Source organism: Nerophis lumbriciformis, linkage group LG01 (genome assembly GCF_033978685.3).
Source record: "Nerophis lumbriciformis linkage group LG01, RoL_Nlum_v2.1, whole genome shotgun sequence".
NCBI classification, from domain to species: Eukaryota; Metazoa; Chordata; class Actinopteri; order Syngnathiformes; family Syngnathidae; genus Nerophis; species Nerophis lumbriciformis.
Window position 1 is genome coordinate 47,088,170 of NC_084548.2, and position 22,631 is coordinate 47,110,800.

Consider the following 22,631-nt stretch of genomic DNA (forward strand, 5'->3'; position numbering starts at 1 on the left):
CATATATACATACGTAAATTCGTGAATGTATTCATACATACATGCGTGCACACATTGGTACATACGCTCACACATACATTTATACGATAATACAATACAATACTTTTTTTTTGTTAAAGTGCAATACATTTTCATAACATGGTCACTACTGGCTAGTTTCTCTTGTTATATTCTTATTTTTACTGTTATATTTTTTATTCTTATTGTTGCTTGTTATTTTTATTCCTATTGTTATATTTTCTATTCTATTTCCATTTATACACCCATTATTTACTTTTAAAATTAATTCTCAATTCTGTACACTGCTGCTGGAATTTAAATTTTCCTGAGGGAACTCTCCTGAAGGAATCAATAAAGTACTATCTATCTATCTATAGATACACACACACATTCACTGTACAAACATACATATACTGTACACATAGTGTACATACACAAGCACATAGGCATACATACACTCATGCATGTAATCGGGTTTCATCAAACACATTAACGTTGCTAGTTCGCTTGTCTTTCTTCCCCTCCATTTATCAGCTTTCTTTTGTAATTAAAGTTTTCATTACTTATATGTATTGTCACATTTGACACTTATTTGTTGTTCATAATGGAGGTTATTCATATTAGTATCCATTATCAATAGTGCTATTTCTATTGGTAATGTTGTATTGCTCCATTTGTAGTGTAATGTATGCAATAAATTATTACTTACTTCACTAACTTCTTCTTTGCGATAATTTTCCATATCATATTTGTACATATCGTATTTGCCGATGTTGTTCTGTTGTTTTTGTTGTCGTTGTCTCTCTGTCTTATCCCCCTCATTTCCCCACATTTACCCCTCTCTCTTTCTTTTTTTTTTCTTTGTATCCCCTCGTTCTCCAATCTGTGCCAAACATTTAATACATCCATCTAATAAAGTCAAATACAAATACGCCAACAAGAAAAGAAAAAAAGAGAAAAAAAAATCACACCCAGTCAACACCCGCCGCGGGTCTTCGCGACACTTTGTTTTATTTGTGTGAAAGCATTCACACATATAAGATTCTTTAAACAGTCGGATTCCCCTAGTCCACACTAGAAGAGACTGCTTTACCCTTGATGTAACGTGGCACGTTACTTTTGATATGGTTTCATGTCAACAAGACAAGTCAGAAGCACAGCAAATATAATACAGGAAATTTGTCAACACCACACTCAAATTAACTTGATATCAAATAGAAAGAGACAACACCACACGCACACATACACAATACTACTACGTGCCATGGGAAAAATGTACTACAAATCAATGATTGAAAGGAAAAACTTTCAATCCAAACAATACCCAATTTGTAAACAATATATAACAGCCATCAAAGCACATTCAATCTCTTTATTAACCATAGGTAACACAATCCGGTGAGAAGATTCAACACGCACGCACACTGTGCTCTCAGATAAAACGTCTCTCAACTGCACATGGCAAATTTAAGAATTTTTTCTTTTAATAATGCATTAAGTATTTTCCTAAGTAACGCATTACATGTATTAAAGAGTAATCCTATTAGAAAATAATTTATTTTTTTGGTTAAGTCACAAGTAACTATAATTAATTATTGTTTTTAAGTAATTTTCAGGACACTGGTAGTAACAGTCATGTGGTGTTGAATTTAAACTTTGCATGTTTTGTTTAAAATACCAATATATATCTTATAGCAAATCGGACTAAATATACTGGGGTGTAAGTTTTTTGTCCATATCGCCCAGCCATAATTCAACATCAACATTACAACAATTTCCATTACTGAACAATAATACCTGGACTTAGGAGCACATCTACACCCATGGACATTCAAAAAGCAACACAAAAGATTGCTGAGTGGGAAAACATGGAACTGAAAACCTTGTCGTGACCGGGTGAATAAGTTCTAATACTGGCGTTGTTTCTTTCACAATCTGGGAACGCCTTCAGAACTGCAGACAGACTCAAAAAACAGGTTATAAAAGTGATCGTGAAGCAAAATGTATGCATGTATGTTTGGGGACGGTATGGCGCGGTTGAAAGGGTGGCCGTGCCAGCAACCTGAGGGATCCTGGTTCGATCCCCACCTTCTACCAACCTCGTCACGTCCGTTGTGTCCTTGAGCAAGACACTTCACCCTTGCTCCTGATGGGTCATGGTTAGCGCTTTGCATGGCAGCTCCCGTCATCAGTGTGTAAATGTGTGTGTGAATGTGGAAATAGTGTCAAAGCGCTTTGAGTACCTTGAAGATAGAAAAGCGCTATACAAGTATAACCCATAACCCATACACCAAAGTATATCCAATACATGGTATCAAGCCCACAAGGAAGTGTTTTAAAAATGTTGATAAAAATTATAATAGGTCCCCTTTAATAGTGATAATAGGTCTCGTTTAATAGCGATAGGGCCATGATTTAACTGATTTATACTGTATAGCACATCTAAAACAACCTTATTTGACCAAAAGGCCGTAGAGAAATAACATTAAAAACATTAGAAGTATATAGTACAAACAGTGTCAAAAATAAATGTCTGCCAACATAATAAATATATACATGCATTTTCTACCGCCTGTCCCTCTCAAAGTCGCGGGGAGTGCTGGAGCCTATCCCAGCTGCACTCGGGCGGAAGGCGGGGTACACCCTGGACAAGTCGCCAGCTCGTCGCAGGGCCAACACAACAACATTCACACTCACATTCACACACTAGGGCCAATTTAGTGTTGCCAATCAACCTATCTCCAGGTGCATGTCTTTGGAGGTGGGAGGAAGCCGGAGAGTCCGGAGGGAACCCACACAGTCACGGGGATAAACAAGCAAACTCCACACAAAAAGACCCCGCGCCTGAGGATTGAACCTAGGACCTTCTTATTGTGAGGCACACGTACTAACCCCTGTTTCACCGTGCTGCCCATGATGAATAAAAATACTAAAGTACTAAGTAGTATCTCAAAAGAGAATATCATATAATACGTATTCATATAAAATTGACCAATGTATCCTGCCTAACTGATTTGAACACCAGGGAGAAATAATAGGTTATTTAGTCTGGACTTAAATTAGTTTAGAAACTATGAGGATCTAATAGATGACTACAAGTTATTTAGGTTTTTTTGGTTATATTTCCTCGTAAGCTTCCTAGTAAAGTCTAATGCAGGGGTCGGGAACCTTTTTGGCTGAGAGAGCCACGAAAGCCAAATATTTTAAAATGTATTTCCGTGAGAGCCATATAATATTTTTTAACACTGAATACAACTAAATGTGTGCATTTTTAAGTAAGACTTAACATTTTTAGAATATAATAAGTCTCTTATTCTTTTTAATAACATTATTCTGAAGCTAACCAATAATAAATAAAATATTTCTTACCATTAATGCGACTTCTTGAACAGGTGCGGTAGAACACGAATGGATGGATTAAAAATGCATGAGAATGTTTTATATTTTGAACGTTATTTTTAACACTGTGATTACCAGCGCAATTATTTGTTACTTATCGTGTTAAGCAATGTCAGCTAAGATTTATCTGAGAGCCAGATGCAGTCATCAAAAGAGCCACATCTAGCTCTAGAGCCATAGGTTCCCTACCGCTGGTCTAATGAGTAATTTTGATTTTAAATCTGAGCGTCCAACAAACCTGAGATTAAGTTTAACCTGCTGGATTGGCCCCCTAACCATGTATAAGCAATAAAGCCATGACTGTAGCAAGGTGTATTGTAGGCCAGAACATGTACAGTATCGGGGACAAAGAGAGGTCAAGGTGACCTTCACTGGTACAATATCCCCAAAACTGCACTGTGAAGTCATTCCCTGGGGTCAGACTGTACTGTTCTAGCAACAGGACAAACCTTTTCATCTTTAAAGGCCTATACACAATAATGACAGAGTACTCGGAGCTTGCACATTTTTGAGTCGCACAAACACAGTTGACATGAAGCAACTGCTCCACTGACCCAATTTGTCTCCTTACAAGCAGAGAAAGACATTTGGTTGCTAGACCACATTGCACTGTTGGGAGAAACATTTTTTTTCTTCTTTTAGTTTTATTTTATTGCTGGGTGTTTCTCCTTGCCAAATGTACAACATTCTAACAACACATGGACCACTTCTGTATTAAAAGAGCAGAGCTGTTTGGCAGCAGCCGAGACGACAATCCCTTCCACTCTGACTCTCACTGAATCGTGCTGTGATGGGACAGTAGACCGACCTCTCATATTTTCACAAAAGCACAGTCACTGATACAAAGCTTGACTGGCAGCCAGATCCTATTGTAGCTTTTTGTAGCCTCCACCTGAGAGAAAAGCCTTTCAATTGTGCTGGCCACTTGTTCCCTTGAAAGCCTAATGCAGCCTTTATAACAGATCGGCTTGGGCAAAGTGTCACCTCACAGAGGATCCCCCTATGTGGTTCACCATGGAATGCATGTATTTCAGGTATCACACACTGCAAAGCAAACCATGCAGGCAACTATTTAGATTTGCAGTGCTGATCTCAAAATAATTACCAATATTTTTGGGTCATTTTATTCTGCCCTTACCTTTTTGTTTCGTTAAAGGGCACCTTTAATGATTGTAATTTACATTTAAAACACCTGTGGTTCAGGTAATACATAATGGATATTCTTTTTGTATGAATTTTGCTCCACAGTCACTTTTGTAACCTGTTCCTAGATTGCAAATGAAACCTTGCCTACCCTATCCAAAAGTATCATATTGTATCTTTTGAAAATGTACACTATTTAAATATATATCTTAAAGTCATCACTACCATTTTTTTTTCCATATACAGTCAAAAATAAACTCAATAAACATTATATATTCACCTGGTCACACCATTAGGTACACCTGCACACTCGCCGATTGATTAATAAAACCACCTTAACATATGGCAACAAAATAATTATACAAAGCGACTCGGTAAAGAATCTGGATATTATCTTTGATCCAACTCTCTCGTTTGTCACACATTAAGAGTGTTACTTAAACAGCCTTCTTTCATCTCTGTAAATTTGCTAAAATGTGTCCCATCTTGTCCACCACCAACGCTGAGATCATCATTCATGCGTTCTTTATGTCTTGTCTTGATTACTGTAGCGTATTATTTTTGGGTTTCCCTATGTCTAGCATTAAAATATTACAGTTGGTACAAAATGCAGCTGCTCAACTTTTGACAAGAACAAGAAAGTTTGATCATATTATACGCTTCTACTGGCTCACCTGCACTGTCTTCCTGTGCACTTAAGATGCGACTTTAAGGTTTTACTACTTACGTATAAAATACTAAACGGTCTAGCTCAATCATATCTTGCTGATTGTATTGTACCATGTCCCAACCAGAAATCTGCGTTCTAAGAACTCCGGCTTATTAGTGATTCCCAGAGCCCAAAAAAAGTCTGCGGGCTATAGAGCGTTTTCTATTTGGGCTACAATACTCTAGAATGCCCTACCTGTAACAGTTAGAGATGCTACCTCAGTTGAAGCATTTACGTCCCATCTTAAAACTCATTCATACACCCTAGCCTCTATTTAGTCCCCTTTTTAGACCTGTTGATCTGTTGTCTCTCTTTTCTGCTCTGCCTCCCTCTCCTGCGTGGAGAGGTTATCAGGTGACCACAGATCAGTTTCCATGGAGAAGTCTGTGCATCAGTTTGGTGACGTCTCTGCGCTGCTGACTTGGAGGCAGGGGGGGGGGGCACATCTGTGGTCCCTTTAAGGTTTCTCATCGTGGCCATTGGGTTGAGTTTTTTCTTTTTTTCTTCTGTATCCAACAATATGTATAATTCTAACAGATCTTTCTTGTAACACGGTTAAAGAATGAAGTGTACTTTTGTAGTTATTTCCCCATATTTCTGCACAATAACTCAGATATGGTAATAATAATAATAATAATAACTGGGATTTATATAGCGCTTTTCTAAGTACCCAAAGTCGCTTTACATGTAGAACCCATCAATCATTCACACCTGGTGGTGGTAAGCTACTTTCATAGCCACAGCTGCCCTGGGGTAGACTGACGGAAGCGTGGCTGCAATTTGCGCCAACGGCCCCTCCGACCACCACCTATCATTCATCATTCAATTCACCGGTGTGAGTGGCACCGGGGGCAAAGGGTGAAGTGTCCCGCCCAAGGACACAACGGCAGCGATTTTTGGATGGTAAGAGGCGGGGAGCGAACCTGCAACCCTCAGGTTTCTGGCACGGTTGCTCTACCCACTACGCCATGGTAATACTAGCAACTAGTAAAGAATATGAAGTGATTCTTTGGTCCAGAACGTATTTTGCTTTATTCATTATTGAAGAATTGCCACCGTATGTTGCATATTTTATATATAATTTTTTTATATAAAATTTCCAGTTATTTTCTCATCTATTATTACACCCCAAAATGTGGTTTCTTTTGCTTTTTCAATGTCTACTCCGTATATTTGTATTTGTGTTTGACTTTCCTTTCTACTGTTACCGAATAGCATTATTTTAGTTTTACTGAGATTCAAGGATAGTCTGTTTTTGTTTAAACCATCTTTTTAATTTGTTCATTTCTTCTGTTATTATTTGTATTAGCTTTTGTGTGTTCTCTTCTAAACAAAAATGAGTTGTGTTGTCTGCAAATAATACTAATTTTAAGTCCTTTGTAACTTTACAAATGTGGTTTGCTGTGTCGACATATTTTCACCTATCTTCACGTATTGCTTCCTTTTGGTTAAATAGCTTCTGGCCCATTTCAATACCAATCCTCTGATTCCATATCGTTCTAATTATTTGATTAAAATTGTGTCAAATGCTTTTGTTCGATCCATAAGACTGTGGCTGCACATTGTTTACCATCTATTGTTTTGGTAGTTTCCTCCGTTATTTTGTTTAATGCCATCAATGTTGAGATATTCGCTCGGAATCCACACTGGTTCTCCACGAGCGTTCCACTTTTGTTGATAAATTTGTCAAAATGTTTCCTTGATTTTGGAAACAGTGTGGAAACAGACCTGTCGTTGGTAAATTGGTGTTTGTCGGCAGTCTTGTGAATCAGTACAAATGTTGCTATTTTCTTTTTATTTGGGAATTTGCCTGTTAGAAATGATAGGTTCTTGATATAGGTTCTGAAATTTTGTCGTACCATATATTTTCCGTGACAGTTGGTTGTGGTCTTGGATTTACATTACTTTACAATTATGATTATATCTTCTTTCGTCACATTCTTTTTTTTTTCTTTTTTTTTTGTCCTGTCCAGCTTCTCAGGCAAATCATATAGTTGATGTAGACGCCCATGTCGGCTGTTCAGATTTACTTTACAAAAGAGAAGTGTAGGATACTTCTCTTGTTGCCTTATTTGTATTTGACTTTATTAAATGTATTTATATTATCATTTAGTGCAGCCGGGCCGGAGCAGGAGGGGATAGAAAGAGAAAAAAAAAGAAGACAGAGGGGGAAATTGTGGGGACAAGAGGGGGATTAGACAGAGAGACAAAAACAACAACAGCAAACAACAACAACAACAACAATAGAGCAACATCAGCAAATATGACATGTACAAATATGATGGTAAAAGTAATAGCAAATAAGCAGTTAGCGAAAAATAAAAAATAATACAGAAATGACAATGAGCATTATTACACTACAAATGGATCAATACAAATACCAATAGAAATAGCGCTATTGATAATGAACAATACCAATAATTTACCTTTATTATCAACAATACAGTTGTTTAAATGCAACAATACATATACGTAATGATAACTTGAGATACGAAAGAATGCAGAAAAATGGAGGGGGAGAAAGAGAAGCAACCTACATTAACCTTGTAGATTGTTATAGTCACAATAGGTTAAGCTTTGTCAGTGTGCCATGTGTTACACCCAGTTTACCCTAGGGCAACAACGTTAATATATGTTTGATGAAACGTGATTATGTGCATGAGTGTAATGTGCTTTCGTCACATTCTTGAAGAACATCGAGTTGGGATTTCTGTCTATGGTCTCACTCAAAGCTTCCACTGAACCATCATTTACATTTGGAATTTTTTGTTCCGATATTCAGAAAGGAGTTATTAAATCGTTCATATTGTCATTTTTTGTATTTGTATGTCCATGACTATGCCCCTGGACTCCATGAATGCTGCCATTCGCCTCTCTGTGGAGATTATGTCCAAATCCCCAGACTCCTGTACATAGTTGGTGGCCATCACCCGAGCAAATGAGCGAGGCTTAATGTGGAGCCTGGTCACTATGTTGTCATTTATCTGTTTTTACTGTTCAAGTTCTTCCACTCGGTCCGTTAATTCCTGCATTCCTGCACCTGTCGTTTTTTAGCGTCATTCTCCATGCATAGAATTTGTATTTCCTCCACCAGCTGCATAATCATCTGTAGATATTGTTTGATAGTGGACACCTCCGCTGTCAGAAACTCCAGCGCTTTCCTTATTTCCTCGGGTGAGACAGCCCTCTTTAGTCCTTCTTTTTCATTATCCTCTCTTTGTGGGGCAAACTGGCTCGTACATGCATGCGTATCCTCCGCTGTTGCCATTTTGTAATACAAAATAGCGTAAACTTCTAACTTATATCTGTCAGTTGACTTGACATGGAAGCGCTGAAAATAACATGGCTGGAGTGAGGAAGACGTAGGCATCTAAATCAGACTGCTCACAATACGGCGCATCCTGAAGAGACAGTCAGAAAGCGGCTTGAAGATTGTTTGTAAAACATAATCAATGCAAAATGTTGAACAAATAACTACCATTACATTACATCTTACATAGACCATAAGGAACGGTTTTAAATATAGAACAAATTAATAAAATACGATCCCTTTACTGTCTAAATAGTTACACCCACTTCACTCAGACATCACAACATAGCCAGACTGCAAAAACCTGCCAACGGAGGCATCCAAAACAGAACTAAATGCATGAACCTTATGAGTTGATGCTTTGGCATTGTTTTAAGATGAGCTTCCAAAATTGTAACAACATTCATGTCAGAAAAGACAAAATTCCTCATAGGTCCATTTTAACATAATTTTATTACCCTTTGGCACAGTGCTGGTATAAAGACTAAAGCAGTTGAGATGTGTTGGTCTGTGAACCAGCCAGGGAAACAGGAGGCAGCAAAAGAGCTGCAAAAAGAGATGGAGAGGGAGCCCGGGGCTGCAGGGGCGGAAGGCCCGGTCTTGGCCCTGTCCACTGCAACCTGCCAGACACAGCCTGAATCCCATTTACTCCCAGTGACCTTAAATAAAATGCTGGCTACCCCTGTGGGCCCCAGGTGGGGCCAAAACCAAATGGGCTGTGATCTCTACTCTTTCTACCCCACTGCTAAAGAAAATGAGCTTTATCAGTGGGGGGAACTTGAGGTTATGTGACAAAATGCCCCTTTCCCTGCATGTGTTTCTCCACAAACATTTTGCAGGTAATCAGTTCTGCTGTCACCATTTAATTACAGACTTTTAGTATTGTGTGCTCTAATGTGGAAACGTTTATTTCTGCAAAGCTACCGATATCTTAATGCCAATGTGTTAAGTTGTTTGTCACTGTCATGAACGAAAATAAGTGTTTTTTTTACCTGCAATATTCTTGGTTGTGTATTAACCTCAGGATTTCTCAGAACATATTTTTCTATATCCTGGGGATAAAGTTAACATCAGAAATGTATTTTCCTAAAACTTAAAAAGATCCCCATAAAGGCCAGTTTTGGTCATAAATCAGAACAGCGCCCTTCAAGAGCCGACTATCTGTCCATGCAGAGCTCAAGTCTGCACAAGCAACCCTAATTAAAGTTGAGTCAATCACAAATTGCTGTACTAGGTCACAATTGAGGCATATGTTAAGAATGAATTACTAATTAGCAGTGCAGGCGGTGAGACGAGAGCCAGGCTGCTTTAGAAATCTCGGCACGTTACTAATATATGAAAAGGTATAAACAAACAGCAATCTGGTTGTTTAGCGCCTCCATCCCACTTACAAGGATCCAATTATGGCAGATCCCCGGAGCCGCGAATACAATCAGGCAAGAGTGAGTCGGCGTTATGATTAAGTGAAAGGGCCAAACTACGCGCTTTGGCTGCTGCAGCCAGACAGCAGGCCTTCTCTGCCTGGGTCGGTTGTTTTGCTCAATGAGTCCCGGGGCTACACTCCCACAACGGACCAATAAAGATCACAACAAAACAGGCCACACAAAATACTGCTCAAGACGCAGATACTGAATTAGAAAATGTAATACGTACAAACTAATTCACTGGGTGGTTTCACATTATAGGATTCCCCAGTGGGTGCAGTGTTACACACAATTAGCACTGCAAATTCATTGAACAATGCTTATGGTTCCAGTGTGCATGGGGAACACACCTCAGCACCTAATGACTGAAAACAAGCATGTTTTTTTTTCTTTAATTCCAAAAGGACAAAATTTAGCTAATCCTCACTGACAGCATTTTGTTATGTAAGCAGTTCCCATCGAGTCATTTTCCACTGATTAGATTTTTTAAAGACTCCTAAAAGAGCTGTATTCTGCCGGAATTTGGTTTAAATGTTTAGTTTGCTAACTTTGATCAGCCAACGTATTAAAAAAAAAACTTTTGCACATTAAATAAACTTTAATATGTGCATTATGTTAAGTACTTGAGTTATACACACATTAGGGATGTGATGCCTAAAAAATGAAAAAAAAAAAAAACGAAAAAAAAAAACGGAAAAATAAATTCGAATGCATTAAATAAAATTGGGTAATAAAAAGTGAAAACAATGCAAATGGGTGCGATGAGAGCCTCGCGCTTGCTCTAACAGCTTACATGCTGCAGTGTTTACGAGCTGGAAGACAACATGAAGCTGATCGGGGAATGACTGTCGCTACACGATCGGTACTGGAAGACATGATCGGTCCATGCATGTGCAAAAACTACGTCGCTCCCTGTCAACTTATTTTACGACAATTATGTTTGCGTTTTTAATCATCTTTATTGCAATAACGATGTACTAAAACACAATACAGTCTTTCTTTCTAAACCGTATGGATCTGTACAAAAACCCTACGATCTGCACAACAGCCTTAAATACAACAGAAGACAAAATAATCAATCCTTTTTACTAAATTATTTATATTGAATACATCAATTAATCCAATTACAAAGTCTACTTTTTTGTTAGCCTGCAGATTAAGTGAGGTTTGAGGAATGAACATTTAATAAAAAATGACTGGTTGGAATTTAGTTGCGCCTATGCACGTCATTTAGTGTGAACTATACCCCATTTTGTATTGTATTGTGAGTTTACTATTCCGTTACACCCTAAATACACATGAATCTCATCTAATGAACATGAAAAATGGGAGAAAAAAATTAGCTGCCAGTTTTTCCCAGACATTAATTTCCTTGTTTTTTTTAAATTGAGAGCCACAAGTAAAAATAATTGAAAAACAAAAAAATATGTATTTATCCTTGACTAACTGTTACTTGATTGGGGATGTAGGACAAATTAAATGTGTGGCGCTTTATACAACTAAATGGTATAGTCAGATTCTTAGAACAAGTATCATGGCTGAGGTAAAAAAATAACATGGTTGAAGGAAGAAACTAAAGTATAGGAAACAAATGGCAGGGGAACATTGTTGCTGTGAGTTAAAATAAAACCAGAGAGGGAAATAGAATCTTCTTCGCCACAATATGCGACTGTTTTCTGTTCAAATACTTATATTGCCAGCGCGGTTCAATCCCTGCTGACCCATCAACAGAATTAAATGCCCCAGTGGAGCTCTATGCTGCTTAACAAAAGCTTGATCTTGTTGTTGAAAATGATTTTGTAAAGTGGCACGAGCCAGCTCCTCTGCACCTACCCACACACACCTTCCCAATTAGAGACAATTTAGGGACGGAGCTGCAGGCCCAAATGGGAGATCAAGAATGCAAATGTGTCTGAGATAATTATCGCATTTCTGAAAAGTTTTGTTCTCAAAATTATCACAGTAATAAAAATAAGTGTTTCTAAACAAATATATCCTAAAATGTGGGATTGGCATTTTCTGTGATAATAAGGTCAATCAAATGTCACTGACCCTAACCAAGGGGCAGTGACCCATTACCACAACAAAAAATATTGTGAACTTAGTGACACAAGACTGTTTAATGAGACTCAATTAATGTGTAAGCATGTTGTCTTCTCAGAACTGAACATCAATCCATCCATTTTCTACCGCTTGTCCCTTATGGGGTTGCAGGGAGGTGCTGCAGCCTGTCCCAGCTGCACATGGGCAGAAGGTGGGGTACACCCTAGACAAGTCGCCACCTCATCGCAGGGCCAACACAAATAGACAGACAACATTCACACTCACATTCACACACTAGGGCCAATTTAGTGTTGCCAATCAACCTATCCCCAAAACTGGTCAATTACAAATCAACATGTCAGTTGAAATTTACTAAAACGACTCATGGTATTACTTATTTGACTGCACTTTTGAGGATTTCCGTACTCAAGATATAGGGATATGAAAATATTGTTTTAACACAATAACAAGAATACACCAGTGCACCAGGATTCTTCATTACACTAACTAAAATCAATATTTTTGCCAGCCTATTTATTAGTCATGAATACTTCTGACATGCCATAAAACCTCTTTCGTCATGTAAAATACATGTTCCTATCCAACAAGAATAGCATCTGGCACTCAGAAAATAAATTAAACTCAAAGAAAATAACAACAACATTAAAAACAACTAATGTAAATAAAAAAAACATTATCGATGCAGGACTTAGGTATTTAGCACGAGATGTACAGCAAAGCAAAAACAGATATATGTGACTAGGTCAGGGTAACACTTGTCTTAATTATATGTGTTGCAACTCAAGTTGAAGTGCTTCCTTGATTAAAAAAAAAAAAAAATGTCTTAAAACACATTAAAGGAATTGGCTCGTCTTTCAAGTCAAAAGTGAACCAAGCACTCCTGTTTTGGCAAAAACACAAAGTTGAATTAACTTATATTTCTTTCTCACCCATCTTGACTTGTGGTACAGTACCTGACATGGAGCAACCCCAGAGCGTCACTTTGGGACTAGTGTCAATGTTTTCTGGAGAGTCAACTAGTGAGCAACCATGACACTGTCGACTATTCATTAGCTCATTAGCTTTCTTCGTCCTAAGCAAACAATGGTAATTAAAGAGATGGGGAGTGATAGGAGCTGGAATGAATCAATATAATGTTACAACCGTCACTTTAAATACAAATGTTGATACAAAATTAGAGGAGAAGGCATTTATGAAGATGAACTCTACACCCTCTGAACAAGTCCTGTTCACACACAATATAACGTACTGCCGACCATTCACATTATGGTCCTTGTTGCCGCAGAACCAGAGTATCATATACAGTATGTATAGGGGCATATTACAACCTTTAAACAGCAGTACCAGTTATGAGCTCGCCAACGTGCTGCAAAATTCTAACATTGCGTCTGTGGCAACACCGACCGCATAGCTGTGATTGGTCAGCTTTTGCTAATAAGGTCCATTAGCACAGAAGACCAGACGTTATACTTGAAATGTACAAATTATTAGACGAATAAAAACAGTGATTAAATATTGTCTATTATGTAATTATTAATACTGTATATACTGTAGGTGCACTCCAAAAATAATTACTCTGTAGTTTACAGCTTGCTGTTTGCAGTGATGCTTGATTTGCACACAATGTCTGCATGTCAAAAAAAAATTGTTCTTAAACATCCATCCATTTTCTACCACTTGTCCCTTTCAGTGTCACAGGGGTCCTGGAGCCTATCTCAGCAGGCGGAAAGCAAGGTACAACCTGGACAAGTCGCCAGCTTATTGCAGAGATAGACAGACAACCATTCTTAAACAGCTTTGTTTATTTAAAATAACATAGCTCTCTGGTGTCCCACAGCTCAGACAGCCTAATAGCGTTGCAAATGTGCCTGTCCTCTAAAACTCGTTCAGGGATTGCACAGTCCAACTTCATAAACATTTTCTCCTCTGGTTGTTAAGCAACATGTACATTAAAAGTAAATTGTTGTTTTTGAATGATTAGTTCCAACAAGGGCAGCACGGTGGAAGAAGGGTTAGTGCGTCTGCCTCACAATACGAAGGTCCTGAGTAGTCGTGAGTTCAATCCCGGCCTCGGGATCTTTCTGTGTGGAGTTTGCATGTCCTCCCCGTGACTGCGTGGGTTCCCTCCGGGTACTCCGGCTTTCTCCCTCCTCCAAAGACATGCACCTGGGGATAGGTTGATTGGCAACACTAAATTGGCCCTAGTGTGTGAATGTGAGTGTGAATGCTGTCTGTCTATCTGTGTTGGCCCTGTGATGAGGTGGCGACTTGTCCAGGGTGTACCCCGCCTTCCGCCCAATTGTAGCTGAGCTAGGCTCCAGCGCCCTCCGCGACCCCGAAGTGAATAAGCGGTAGAAAATGGATGGGATGGATGGATAGTTCCAACAATAACAAGGGTGTGGATGACGCTGTCTTCATTGCTCACTATTACAAAGGAGGTAAATATCTTGTCAATGACATCTGTGGTTGCTCCCTCAGGAAACACTGCTCCTGCTGTTTTGGATGAAAATTGCAAGTTGCGCACTAAATCATGACGCCATCAAAAGGACATAGCATAATGGAGCCTTAAGAATCATTACATATACGGCACACACATAAGGACGGAGCATGTATAGGAGAAGAGGCAAAGCTGGAACAACTGGGCCAGCAAGACTCCAGTGGGCGAAAGGCTCCAGTTTCTAAGCCTTCCTTTGGTGAAAATGCTTAAAACAAACGAGAGTAGTGCTTATACAGCAAAATTGCTGCTAGATGGAGCAGAAAGTGCACAAATTTTCTATGACACCCTGGTAATGAGGTTTTATATTGACCCAGCCACAATGAGTGGTAGGGCTGGCTGCTCTTCAGTCAGCTTTCTCCTAGTGCAAGACATCTAGGACAGGTAAGTAAGACTGAAAGGATACACAGCTAAAATGGTATTCAGTATAGTGCATAACTCTGCCAAGGCTGAAAAAACTTAAATATGTCCGTCCATTTGACTCAACTAAAAAAATATGATAAAGTAGATTTTGTAAAATTCTACCATATAGCAAACAAACCATCAAACAAAACACTTACAACCACATTTAAGACTTAACCTCTCACACCACACGTAACATTGTGTAGCTAAAACAATGTTTAAGTATTTATAATAGTCAACTAGAGTGGTCATTAATACTGTATATTGCTTGTATTTCGTCACATGACTTTTTCCCAAAAGTGGAAAAAAGTGGTGGTCGACCAAGCCAAGCTTGTTGAGCAGCAAGCAGCGCGCAAACTCTCTGAGTACACAAGGGCTGAGATATTCTTGCAAAAAGCAGATACAAGCAAAAAATAAAACTATGTAATGGAATAAATCCCTATACTTTATCAAAAAATGATTTGTCAAGTTACATCCAGGATTAGTCGCGGCGCTCCCAGACTTATCAATCTATCTTGTGTCCTAGACGTCATTCTACACGGCAAAACGGATGAAACCTTGGAAAAGCATGGGGGCCTACAACTACTTTGTGTGTGGCTGGGTCAAGGACTTTGGTGTAAAGATTCTCCCAGATAAATCATGCATCGTTTTGCATTTCATGATTCAACTTTGCGTCTTGCAAGGACGCGTCCATCTTAACAAACTGCAACAACTAGCACGTGACAGCTGACACGCTAGACTGCTTATCCATTTAACAAACTAACAATTACTGAATCTTTACCATATTTAATTTTTGTACTGTATTCATATGTATTCTGACACATTCGTGCACAAGATAAACAAGAAGTACATTTCCTGACAAAGTATCATTCCTCCTGAATATCTGGTTTCTGTTTGTTAAAAAATAAAATACAGGCAATATCGATATAATACTTCAATGGGAAATACTAAACAAGTAAAGTATATTCAAAATATATCAAACAAACCTTTAACAAAGTGATCGCTGCAAACTTGTGCATTCTTTGATTCTGCTCCCTTGGACTGGAGTGCTATGTTTGAGAGCCACTTTTGTAGAAGTCATTTCCTAAAATCTTGCACTCTTCCGCCCTTCTTGATTACCTTTCGAGAAATTCTGAAGAAAATTTTACGATTTGAACGATTCATAACATTGAAAACAACACAAACGTAGGGCATTTTTCTTCCAGAAGGTCTCAATGGCGCCTAGTACCCATTGAGAACAGAGATAAATTGACCACCACAAATTATAATGTGCCGTACGTTACGTCATGTCAGTCCAAACAGTTCAACCATTAACTTTCCATAGTGCCAATCCTGTTTAAGGTGACAGGGAAGCTAGCGTTTTTATTTGAAGCGTACAAGATGGGGTACACCCTGGACTGGACTGACACAGGGAAAAACAAGAATTCACAAAAACACAAATGTTGTCTTCTATTAACAATAATGTACATGTTTCTGGATGGTAAAAAGAAGTAGCAGTATGCAAAGAAAACCCATGCAATTCCACAACCTTCTTGCTGTTAGGTAGGCATCAGCTCTAACCTCTCTTGTATTATCTATACTGCTCTTTTTTCTCTCGAATTAATGTGAAAATATTTATTTTGGGATACTTTAAAATACATCCTTAGGAAAAAAGTACTGAAAGTAAACACAATCTGTGAAAGACTGCTTGACGGCACCAAAAACTTTTCTTCAGAATAACTAACTTCCCTTCAAGGCGCATTGCATTAGCCTTTATTGTAATCCTATTCCAAGTCCTATATTTTGCAATTAAGATTCTGCCCCTCCAGAAAAGGACAATTTTCTTCCTGGCGAATCCAGTTGGGAAGCCTCATCCTGGGCCAATAACTGGATTCTAATGGAGATAAGATAAGTTGATGTGATTAAGCATCACTGGAGCTTGCAACAGCTCTACTTGGTGGAACAGTTGTCCTTTGCAACCTGCTGAAATATGCTGTATTAACCTGTTAGTTCAGAACCACCCCTTTTTACAGAGTTAAGTCAGCATGTAATACATTTTTTTACATTCACAATTTAAAAAGTTGGAATGAAACTCAATTGAATAAGTGTTACTTGAGTTGGCCAGCGATAAAGTTACAAGTAGATTGATGATTGTGTCACAGAACCCAGCATTACTGTTATTTTTCAAACAACTGTACAACCCAAAGTGTGGAGGCACCTCTTACAAAGAATCATATGTGCCTCATACAGTGGTCCAGGATATTCAGCTCTTTATAAAATATTGATAGGATGGACTTTTAAGTATCCCACATTGGGGATATTTCTTTGTTGCACTGTAAAAATTGCATACAGCATGAAATGGGACAAGAAATAAACAACTAAAAAGCAATAAAATGAAAGTAGAAAAAGTAAAAATAATAACACTTTAGTTACATCCATATTGCATACATAGCACACATTGCACACTAAAAAGATAAAAGTTTGTACAGATTGCAGTATTTATATTTGTGTGTTAAAACGTCTTACGGCTGTGGATAGAAATGACTTGTAATAGCGCTTCTTCCTACACTGAGGATGTAACATTTATTTGCTGAAGGAGTTACTTGGGGCATTCAAAGTGTCACGTATGGGGTGAGAGGGATTGGCCATTATCGATGTCAGCTTAGCCACCATCCCTCTATCAACCACCTCCACAATGGCAGATTCAGATTTTTTTGTTAAATCAGATGTTTTTATGTAGATGTTCACATTACCAAAAAAAATGGATTCCTAATGTGAACGGGACGCATCGCTGAATTGACCCCCATGCGCATATGACATAATGACCTTACACGCGCTTCAATGTGTTTACGGAAGTAAACAAGGCTCCAATTCTAGTAGGTCTTAGTCTTGGCACATTTGTGGCAATTTTAAATATTTTATTCAACCGGAGTCAACATTTCATTAAGTAAACCATTTTGCTTTGAAGATTAAGAAGGGAGAGCGCAAATATTTTGGCTTGGTTTGTGGCTTTGATGCATGCTATTCATTCGTCGACTATTTCTTTTCACAACGATCTATTTTGGCGAATAATTTTGACATTCATCACTTTTTAATGATGTACTGGTCGGATGTATAGATGCGACACGTTTGATACATGTCTGGTGTAAGTAAACAAACAGAATTGGCCCTGGTCCAATTTTTAAAATTCGGAATTATACTGTCCATATTGACATTGAAAAATACGATACATATCATATGGGCAAAAAGACAGTCATTTCAAATACTCTTGCATGCCATCAAAACAGCATACTAACAAGCTATTCTGAGCAACTCCACTGTGGGTTCCAAAGTCTGCAGTTTTCTAATTAATTAAAAATGTATGCTTAAAGGGAACCCATGTTGGCATGTACCATAAGTATTACCGAGAAGGGAAACTTGAATCTCTAATCACATCTTTTAATAGACAAATGAGTGGTATCTACTTTGTAAACACCTTGTTGTTACAAAGCCTGTTTCCAATATAATCTGTCTGAAATCCCAAGATTCACTCTGCTTTCTGACAAACGTAAGCCTTAAAGGCCACTCACAATGCATTAAGAATGTTTTCTTTTTGACAGACATCAAAATGTGACCTTTAAATGATTCTTGTTATCAAGAAAGCTGAACAAAAAAATCAATAAAATGAAGCTGGGGAGGAGGGATTAATGCAGGCCAAATTGATCATTCCATTTCATCTTGATTTGATGTGCCCGCCATACACACGCAGCCTGACCACAAACTGCTTTTAACCCTGCACAGGAAAAACCAGCAGAAAAAAAACAAGCCTCTCAGTTACAAAAACAGATCAGGAGCCTTTACTGTCAGTTAACCTTAATAATAGTCAGTTTTTCTTTTCATCACTTTACCACACTTTTTATAGTGTTCTATAGCGCTTCTGCCTCTGTTTACTGCAGGGAATACACGATTGCAAAGCTCATTGCCTGTTTCAAACAGCGTATAGTTCCATCAAACATTAAAAAACAAAAAACAAATGCATTAATCATCATTGATAGATCATTAATTATTGTAGCCCCATCCACAGATAATTGTCATTCTTTGGCATATCTTTACCCAAGTGCTGATATATAAAGCTTTGTCTGGGTGCACCAGCTAAGGAGATAAAATGTTCTAAAGAATATTTCAATGACATTAAAAGGAATATGTGCAGCAGTAAATTTGCAGTATGGAGCCCTTTCTTGTTCTCAGCAAAGATTCATCCGTGTATTACTGCTGAGGCCTGAGCTAGAATGATGAGCGAGATAACATAGATAGCAAATCTGAGAAGCGAAAAATGGCACTTCTCTTCAACAAGGAGCTACATCAGTGTTTATTAAATCAATGGCAGTCAGAGGATTGTGGAGGTAAAATAATGAACCACTTATAAATGATCTTTGCTTCACTGGGCCTCACCTGATCAGGGTGTTCAGGGACCGTCATTGCAAGGCATATTAGGAGAGGTCTATTAATTCTAGTGCGTCTTCTCACAGCCGACTATAAAATGGGCAAATCCTTGGTGACTTACTTGAAATGCCCTTTTTAATTTTGCAACTAAAAAAAAGTTGAGCACACAGTTCTGATTGATTGGGTCTGAAAGTTTAGCTAGCTAGTGAATTTCTGGCATAACATTATGGTGCTAAGGGACCCCTTCTCTGAAACCTTTTCCACAGCATCTATGGCAAATACGGAGCTTGCTCGAGCTCCATTAAGGTGCCTTTAATTGAGTGACATCTAATCAGGCAGTGATATACAGTGAGGGTTAACAAAACAGGTCAACGATGGACAAGGACGACAAGATGTGATTGCTGCACTGTGCTCTGCTGTGACACTGGCCAACCTGTGTTTGTCTGGTTTTAATGAACAAAATGACAGGGTGGGAGGTAGCTTCTGCAAGATCATTGAGTGAGCGCATGATTGAATATGATGAGTTCTTCTTAAGACTACAGCCGCTTGGGGAAAACGAGGGTCTTTGATGTGTTATGTGAGCCTAGAAGACTCACAAGCTTTGCCTTAACACATTAAACAGCCTCTTAAGGCTAGGTTTTTGGTTGTCATCTTCTCATTTTTCTTGCTTTTATCTTGTTTCACCTACTTCCTTCAAACATGGATTGTGCATATAACTGAAATGATGGTCTATCTTATTTACCAGATGTTGAATCTGCTGGCAAGGGTGGGGCTAGCAGAAGGAGCGGAAGTGTTGACTTCCTTCTGTGCTTTGGAGAATCATTGGAATTCAAGGTCTTTTCTCAGTATGCTAACAATAATCTTCTGCTGCTGTCTCACACATCACTAGGCATAGCAATGACTTGTCCTTACTGGGTCCCAGCTTCAGCTTCTGCCTGCCATGCAAATTCCAAGGCCACATCCCACTTTGTATAAGAACTTATGCCCTAGCCTCTTCAAGTCTCTCGTCTGGTGGGACGATAATGAATCCTGCTCTTAGGTTGCAAATTCGGCACACACTGGGGATTTTGTTTTGATACAACCTTACTCTGCAAATAATGTTGTCTCTTGATGTAAATCCTAAAACTGATACTTTATTTGGGATTTTCCACAGTACATGTACCTGACTGCAGGAGCTACTTTGCCCTCATTACTGTGCAAGATGTCTTCATTAATCTCAGTATAACAAATGTTTCTGGTAGAATTGTGCTCGATAACTAAAATGCAAATCATGTTATAAATGTCCGTGTTTGTAAATTCCATTATGTGCAGTTCTACAAAATGTGCTCCTATTACAAAGTATTTTACATGTATTCTTGCGCATTGGGGTACAATGGCAATTTGGTGTATTCGTGGCACAAAAGCTGCAAGGGCATCCTGATCACAAGAGTGAAACAGCCAAGTCCACTTGTTTGTGAAATGTTAATTATCTCCCACATTTTACCCCAAGATAAATTGCAGACAATTTAATTAAACTTCAAATCAAAATATGTTCAAGGTATACAGTAGAATATTTGAGCAAAATATGCATACAAATGTTTTGGCCAAAACATCAGTGACTGGAAGATGTGAAACAATTATAAATGTGTTCATTAACACAAGAATGGCAATGTGACGACCGCTGCTTGATTGCAATCCCATTTGCAAATGTTTTCAAAGCTGTGCATCTTACCACGCTCATGGCGATGTATGAGTGTTTCATCCGTCTCACCTCCAGCGCAATGCTGTGACGGTGTCAAGTGAAAGACGGCAAGCAATTAAAAGAAAATCAGTCAAACAACTGGAGGTCAGATCTCAAGATGCTCCCAATCACTCATAATTTCCTGTTGTTGTGCTGCAAATCCACTTTTGGCATTTGGGGTCTGATGAGTCAGAGTAAACAAATCGGAATGCTCACTATTAAGACTGCACAAGAAATAAGCTCAGTGAGGGACTCGCCTTATCCATCTTGTATAAGGTAGGTGTCCCACAGAGTTTTCAGCGACAAAAACAGACAAGGGCAGATACAGCACCCTTAATAATAACAGTGCTCGGGATGGATCTGCTTGTGTTTAGGAATGCAAAGGCTGGGAGATGATAGGAAGGGTGTGCGTGAGGTCCACCGGGACAAGGTAGCGCCCCTGATAGTGTTTCTGCGCACGTCTTCCTCTGTTAGTCATTACTGTGAGCAGACGAGGGGTTATGTTTACTCTGCTGAGACAAGCAAGTCTACTGCTCTGGGCTGCAACCTTGCGACTCCAACTGCACCACCCTTATCCTACTCCCTCCCTTCTTTCAGCAAATGTCTAGTCTTGGCTCTTCTGCACCAGCGTCTTACCAGTTCTTCTACTGAATCCATCCATTTTTCTACCGCTTCTTCTACTGAATCCCTTCTGTTAATTAGGACTGGAATAAGAATGGTGAAAAAAGAATAATCGGCCTACTGGGGGGGTTGCTTTATAATTGCAGGGGAAAAAAAATCAAAACAATTACAAGGGATGTGATACTGCAAAATAGTGCGGCGTGAAAGGGGTTGTAATACATGTATAAAAACAAAAAGTGTTGCTTTAAGACAAATGAAAATGTGGGTGAGTCATTAAAAAGACAATATGAAAGAAATGAAGGAATATACCAAACAACAAACACATTGACAATTAGGGGTAATGAGTAATAGAAGAAACAAACACAACACAAACAGAATACCGGTAAATAATTATAACATAAAGAAAACAAAAGTGAAAGACAAAGATCAGTGATTATGATTAAAATGGCAAATCAATCATAATGTATCAAATAAAAAATAAATGAAATGATTACCAAGCTTATGCCGGTGGTCAGGGGTCAGATGTCAAGTTCAACACAAACACTGAAACCATTATGGCGACTGCATGGACGTCTCTGGAAGAAATAAACAAGGAGTTGATGTAAGTACACTTCAGTGCAAGTGCTGTTTAAGTCCTACATCTACTTGATAATATGTAGCACTCAAATATTAATGTGACACAATGCTGTAGTAAGCGCTGATTCACAGCTGAGACAGAACCAGAGCTGTAAGTGGTGGTGGGCTATTTCAGGCTTTAGTGAATCACAGATACACTTACTCCAACCCTTAAACAATAGAAGGCATTTTTTATCATCCTTTAACAGTGCAAAGACCATAAATTTTGCGTTTGCACATTCTAAAACCTCTCAGCAAAATTAGGTGGACTTAGCAAGACACCGGTCCACTGCTGAAACATCACTCATGCTTTATGTTTCATGCTCTCC

The 22,631-nt window shown here is 38.6% G+C and overlaps 1 protein-coding gene across 8 annotated transcripts in view; it reads right to left on the bottom strand.

Moving 5' to 3' along the window:
* Positions 1 to 22,631, bottom strand: part of camta1a (calmodulin binding transcription activator 1a) — a 740,802-nt gene that overhangs the window by 617,037 nt on the left and 101,134 nt on the right. Inside the window, exon 1 of one of the 8 annotated variants that reach the window (XM_061984677.1) lies at positions 22,182 to 22,202. The exons of the other annotated variants lie outside the window; for them this stretch is intronic. The gene's annotated coding sequence lies outside the window, so the exon portion shown is untranslated. Of the gene's footprint in view, positions 1 to 22,181; positions 22,203 to 22,631 lie in introns of those variants that run through there. 8 annotated transcript variants of the gene reach the window in all.